Below are 7,143 nucleotides of genomic sequence, written 5' to 3' on the forward strand. Positions count from 1 at the left end.
CACAAAGAGGAAGAATAGTTGACCTACCATTTTAACATACTATAGAAAAATGAAAGACTTTTGGATATTTGATTTTGGAAAATACAGTAGGCAGAGCTAATGTGGACACTGATGCATGTTAAAAAAAACTGTGTATAAATGTTACATTCAACATGACCAAAATGTTTAAATATTTATCTGTGCTCAAGAGAAAGGTGATCAAAAGAGGTGCCAGAAAAATCTATAAACTAGACTGACAAGCTTATCTGACTCTGGTGATCTGTGATGCTTCACAAAAAATAGTTATAGATCTAGGTGAAGGGAGGTAATATACATATGGAAATGAAAAACATGATAATGGGTCAAGGTAAAGCAGAGAATTATACTTAAGATAGTATAAAATTGGGACCTTAGAAAGACCTCGGAAAGTCCTTCAGTGAAAGGAAATTGGACAGATTTGCCCACTGGCCCAAGGAAAATATAATGAATTGGTTCTTCTACCTAAAATCTCTAGGTGAAAAAAAAAATTCAATAAAAGAGTGGTGTCTAAGGGACCAAATGAACATGTGGATTCAATTTTCACTACTTATCTGGTGTTTGAATCCTGAAGCCAATAAATGTGCATGAAACACTTGAGGGCACACCCACCAGGAACAAAACAGTGAGAATGGACATCCTGGTCTTTTTCCTGATCTTAGAGGAAAATCTTTCATTTTTTTTCACCATTATAAAGTTATCTGTTTCTGAAATATATAGCCTTTGTTGTATTGAGGTAGATTCCTTCAATTCCTATGTTTGTTGAGTGTTTTGATCATTAAAGTGTGTTGAATTTCATCATTTTTTTCAGCAGCAATTGAAATTATCACTTTTCCCTTCATTCTGTTAATGTAGCGTATTAAATTGAAAGATTTTTGTATATTCAACCACTCCTACATTCTAAAAAAATAATTATAGTTTGCCTTGGTGGATACTCCATTTACTATACTGCTGAATTCAGTTTGGTGGATTTTATTGAAGATTTTTGCATCAATATTTATAAAAGAAAGAAAAGGGGCAGATAAATAATTTCAGGAAATAATAGCTGAAAATTTCCCTAATCTGAAGAAGCAAACATATCCAGATCCAGGAGTCACTGAGAATTCCTATCAAAATCAACTAAAATAGGAGGGCTTGGGTGGCTCAGTGGGTTAAAGCCTCTGCCTTCAGCTCAGGTCATGATCCCAGGGTCCTGGGATCGAGCCCCAAATCAGGCTCTCTGCTCCTTGGAGAGCCTGCTTCCTCCTCTCTCTCTCTGCCTGCCTCTCTGCCTACTTGTGATCTCTGTCTGTCAAGTAAATAAATAAAATCTTAAAAAAAATCAACAAAAGTAGGCCAACTCCAAGACATCGTGTAATTAAATTTGTAAAGTATAATGATAAAGAAAAAATCCTAAAAACAGCAAGACAAAGGACATCACTCATTTACAAGGAAAGGTCCATAAGTTTAGCAACAGAATATCTCCACACAAATTTGGCAAGCCAGAAGCAAGTGGCATGATATACTCAATGTGCTAAATGGGAAAATATGTAGCAAAGAATACTCTATCCAACAAGGCTATCATTCAGAATAGAAGATTAAAAGAGTTTCCCAGGCAAACAAAACCAAAAGGGATTCATGACCCCTAAACCTGCCCCGTAAGAAGTATTAAAGCAGACTCTTTGAGCAGGAAGGAAATACCAAAAGTGACAAAGACTAGGAAGGAACAGAGAAAACATCCAGAACTAACAACAAAACAAGATATACAATGACACTAAATACATACCTATCAATAATTACTCCAAATGTAAATGGACAATCAAAAGACATAGGGTGTAATAATGGGTGAAAAAACTCCCATTCTTGGGCGTTCTCCCTTTCTGCTCCCCAGAAGAGACTCATTTTAGACTTAAAGATACATGCAGATCAAAAGTTAGGGGATGAAGAAACATTTATCATGTAAATGGGCATAAAAAACGCAAAGCTGGAGTAGCAGTGCTTACATCAGAAAAAAAAAAACAGATTTCAAATCAAAAACTGTAACGAAAGATGAAAAAAGAAACTCTATCATAATAAAGGGGACTATCCAACAGGAACATCTAGCAATTGTAAATATTTATACCCCCAAAATGGGAGCTCCCAAGTAAATAATACAATAACAGACATGAAGGAACTCATTGATAATAACACAATAATAGTATGGAACTTTAACACTCTACCTATCTCAATGTACAGTTCATTTAAGCAGAAAATCAACAAGGAAACAATGGCAGGGATAACAGATATATTCAATACATTTCATACTAAAGAGCAGAGTATACATTCTTTTCGAGTGTACTTGGGACATTCTCTAGAACACATACTGGGACACAACTCAGGCCTCAACAAATACAAATAGATTAAGATCGTACCATGCATATATGCATATTTTCTGACCACAAATCTTTGAAACTTGAATTCAACCACAAGAAAAAATTTGGAAAGAACACAGTATACGGATGTTAAAAAACATAAAAAGTGGAATGGGCCAAACAGGAAATTAAGGAAGAAATAAAAAAATACATGGAAACAAATAAAAATTAAAACACTTTGGTCAAAACCTTTGAGAAAGAAAAAGTAGTCATAAAGTCAAATATATTGCAAAGGAATCCTACCTTAAGAAGCAAGAAAAATCTCAAAAAAACCACCTAATAAAGAGTAAAGAAGAAATAAATGATATTGATACTGGAAAAAAAACCTGTAGTACAGATTAATGAAACCAGGATATGTTTTTTTTTTTTAATTAATAGAATTGTTAAACCCCTACCAGTCTTACCTTAACCAACTGAGCCACCCAGGCGTCCCCCTACCAGTCTTACCTTACCTAATATTTTATAAATCAGGAAAGACTATCCAATGGAAAAAATACAATCTTTTCAATAAACGGTCTTGGAAAAAAGTAGTGTTGGGAAAACTGGACAGTGACCTGGAAAAGAATGAGACTGGGTCACTTTCTTATAACCATGCACAAAAATAAATTTAAAATGGATGAAATACCTAAATGTGAGAGAGGAAACCATCAACATTTTAGAGGGCAACACAAACAGTGACCTCTTTGACATTGGTCATACTTTTTTACTAAATATGTCATGTGAGGCAAGGGAAACCAAAGGAAAAATAAGCATTTGGGACTTAATCAAAATAAAAGCCTTCTGTATACGTAAAGAAAACAAGGAACAATGGTAAAGTACAACTTTCAGATTGGGAGAAGATATTTACAAATGACATATCTGATAAAGAGCTAGTATCGAAATCTATAAAAGCTTATCAAACCAACACCCAAGTAAATAAAATAATCCAGTCATACAATGGGCAGATAACATGAATAGACTTTTTTTCCAAAGAAGATATATAGATGTCTAATAGACACATGAAAAGATGCACTCATTGTCAGGGAAATACAAATCAGAACTACAATGAGATATCACCTCACATCTGTCAGAATGACTACAATTAGCAAAACAGGAAACAACAGGTGTTGGCCAGGATGCAGATAAAAAGGGAGCCCTCTTATACTGTTAGTGGGAATGCAAACTGATTCAGACACTCTGGGAAACATTATGGAGGTTCCTCAAGAAATTATAAATAGAACTACCTTATGATCCAGCAATTGCACTAATAGGTATTTACCCAAAAGTTACAAAAATACTGATTTGAAGGGATGCATACACCCTGATGTTTATTGTAACATTATCCACACTAGCCAAATTATGGAAAGGGTGCAAATTTCCATTGACTGATAAATGTATAAAAAAGAGGTGGTGTGTGTGTGTGTGTAATGGAATATTACTCAACCATAAAAATAAATGAAATATAACATCATGATGGATGGAGCTAGAGAGTATTATGCTAAGCAAAATACGTCAGTCATAGAAAGATCATATGGTTTTACCCAATGAGGAATTTAAGAGGCAGAACAGATGAATATGGAGGGGAGAATAAAAAAGAGGCAAACCAAGAACCAGACTCTTAGCTACAGAGAACAAACTGAGTGTTGCTGGAGAGGAGGTGTGTGCAAGGGAATGAGTTTAATGGGTGATGGGTATTTAGGAGGGCACTTGTGATGAGCACTGGGTGTTGTATGTAAGTGGTGAATCACTAAATTCTACACCTGAAACTAAAAATAATAAAAAACAAAAAAGGAAACCAGGTGATGGGTAATAGGGAGGGCATGTGTGGTAAAGAGCACTGGGTGTTATATGTAACTGATGAATTGTTGAACACTACATCACAAATTAATGATGTACTAGTTAATTCAACATAATAAAAATATAAAATAAAATAAAAAATACAGAAATACAGTGGAGGGAGATAGCATGTGAAGATATACATGAAACCAGATTGATCATGAGTTGGTAATTGTTGAAGCTGGATAATAAAGGCATGAAGATTTATTATACTATTTTTTGTTTGTATATGTTGGAAATTTCCCATAATAAAAATTGAAAAATATGGAAAAAACCCCAAAACATAAAAAAGAGCTATTTTTTAAAAATCCATATCTTTGTCAATTTTTGGAATTTTTCAGGTATTACTACTTCAGTTACACTCCCTGAAACCTTCCCTTTTTCACGTCATTCTGGTACTCTCATAAAGAATATATTGGTCTAGGTGCTGCTTTTCCTTATTCCCTTACTCTATTAACTTTTCTTTATTCTCATTTTTCTTTGTTGATTTTCAGAATCTATCATTCAAATTACCTGTCTCCAAGTTGTTGGTTCTCTTTTGTATCTGTTTGAGTTGGCTTTTGAATGCTTCTAGTGCATTTTTCAATTCAGTTTTTGTTTATTTCAGCTCCAGAATTTCTGTGGGGTTTTTTTGGGGGGGGATTTTTCTGTTTTGATATTCTTATTTTATTCATATAATATTTTCCTGATATCCCTTATTTCCTTGTTTGGGTTTTCCTTATGTTCTCGAGCATATGTAAGACAGTTTTTAATGGAGTCTTTATCTAACAAGATTCAGTGTGTGTTTCTTCAGGAATAATTTTTAAAGATTAATTTTTGATCCTTTGAATTGAACAAGTTTCTCTCTTGTTTTTTTATGCCTTGTAAACTTTTATTGAAATTTTGGTGTTTGAAGAAGCAGGCACTTCTTTCATTTTTTTTTTTTCAGATTGGTGTGGAAAATCTTTACATATTCTTGACCTCCTTAATATCAGAATGGAATAAAAGCTCAACACATTCTCAGGTCTTTTCTGGACATCCATTTTGACTGGGCCTGTTTGTCTCCTTTTTCCCCTATTTTTCTAAGGAGATATATATATATATATCTATATCTTTATCTATCTATATCTACATTTGTATCTCTCTACATAAGTAATTATAGAATTCACCAACTGGTCTCACACTAGCTTTTCTGGAGAACATATGTGTTGTACTATATTTTGCTGTTAATCCATTTTCTTTTAATGGTAGTAAGAATAAAACATAATTTCTACCATCTTAAAATTCTAAGTGTGCAATAGAATATTAACAGTAGGCACAATTATCTATACAGATTTTTAGAATTTATTTGTCTTGTTTAACTGAAAGTTAAGGCTCATTGAACACCAACTCCTCATTTTCTCCTTTCCCCAGTGCCTGGAAACCACTATTCTCCTCTTAATTTCTATGAGCTTAGCTACTTGACTCAAGCAGTATTTGACCTTCTGCACTGATTTATTTCACTTAGCATAATGTCCTCCAGGTTCATCCATCTTGTCACAAATGGCAGCAATTCCTTGTTTTTAAAGCTGAATATTTTTTCTCAGCATATTTATATCATGTTATCCTTGTTCAGTCATCAAATCCATGGATAAGTAGAATGATTACATACCTTGCTTCAATGAAAATGGGAATGCAGATACCTTTTAAGATATTGATTGTATAATGATTGCATCTCCTTCAGGTATATACCCAGAAGTAGGATAGGATTACAGGATCACATTGTGTGTGTGTGTGTGTGTGTGTGTGTGTGTGTATGAACCTTCATAGTGTTTTCCATAGTCATTGGACCATTTTACATGCCTATCAAGAGTACTCAAGGATTCCAGTTACTCCACATCCTCATTAACACTTGTTATCTCCTATCCTTTTGATAATAGCTACCTTAACAAGTTGAGGTAATCTCATTTTGCAGTTTTAATTTGTATTTCCCTGATGGTTAGTGGTTTTGAGCATCTTTTCATATTCATGGTAACAACTTATATGTCTTCTCTTGAGAAATGTCTATTTTAATTAGCAATAATCGCGCCTCAGATAAACCTCACTGGCTACGATACTGCCACTGCGCAAAGCTGAGAAATGTCTATTTTAATGCTTTGCCCATTTTTAATTAGGAAATTGTGATTAATATGCTTTCTTTTGCTATAGTTATTAATGTCTAAATATTTTGGATATATATCAGATCTATAATTTGCAAATATTTTCTCATATTCAATATGTTCCTGTTAGATCTATTGATTGTTCACTGTGCAGAAGCTTATAGTTTGTTGTACTCAAGATTGCCTATTTTCACTTTTATTGCTTTTGGCTTAGCTATGGTATTAAAAAAAATTACTAAGACAAATATCATGGAGCTTTTCCCTTGTGTGATCTTCAAGGATTTTTACAGTTTCAGGTCTTACGTTGAAATCTTTAATGCATTTTGAGTTGTCTATTTCAAGCTGACAATAACTTAACATTTTTAAAGTTTTATTTATTTATTTATTTATTTGAGAGAGAGAGAGAGAGAAAAGGAGAAAGAGAGAGAGGGAGAGACAATTGGGAGAAGACCAGAGGGAGAGGGACAAGCAGACTCTGCTGAACACAGAGCCTGACACAATGCTCAATCCCATGACCCTGAGATATGACCTGAGCCGAAGCCAAAAGTTGGACACCCAACCAACTGAGCCACCCAGGAACTCTAACAATAACTTTAATCATATTTAAAAATTCTACAACTTATTTCTCCCCCTCAAACACTCTGTGTTGTTTATGTCACAACTTACCTATTTTTATATTATATATTAACAATTTTAGTTATTGTTATTCTTACTACTTGTATATTTTTAAATATTTTAAGTATTTTATTATTTGACAGAGAGAGATCATAAGTGGGCAGAACTGCAGGCAGAGAGAGTGGGGGAGC

At 33.8% G+C, this 7,143-nt stretch overlaps 1 non-coding gene across 1 annotated transcript; it reads right to left on the reverse strand.

Moving 5' to 3' along the window:
• Positions 1-6,172: 6,172 nt before the first annotated feature.
• Positions 6,173-6,312, reverse strand: LOC122897744. The gene has a single exon (XR_006382606.1). It is a non-coding gene; the product is annotated as a U4 spliceosomal RNA (small nuclear RNA).
• Between the last annotated feature and the right edge of the window lie 831 nt (positions 6,313-7,143).

This window comes from Neovison vison, chromosome X (assembly GCF_020171115.1).
Source record: "Neovison vison isolate M4711 chromosome X, ASM_NN_V1, whole genome shotgun sequence".
In the NCBI taxonomy this organism is placed as follows: Eukaryota; Metazoa; Chordata; class Mammalia; order Carnivora; family Mustelidae; genus Neogale; species Neogale vison.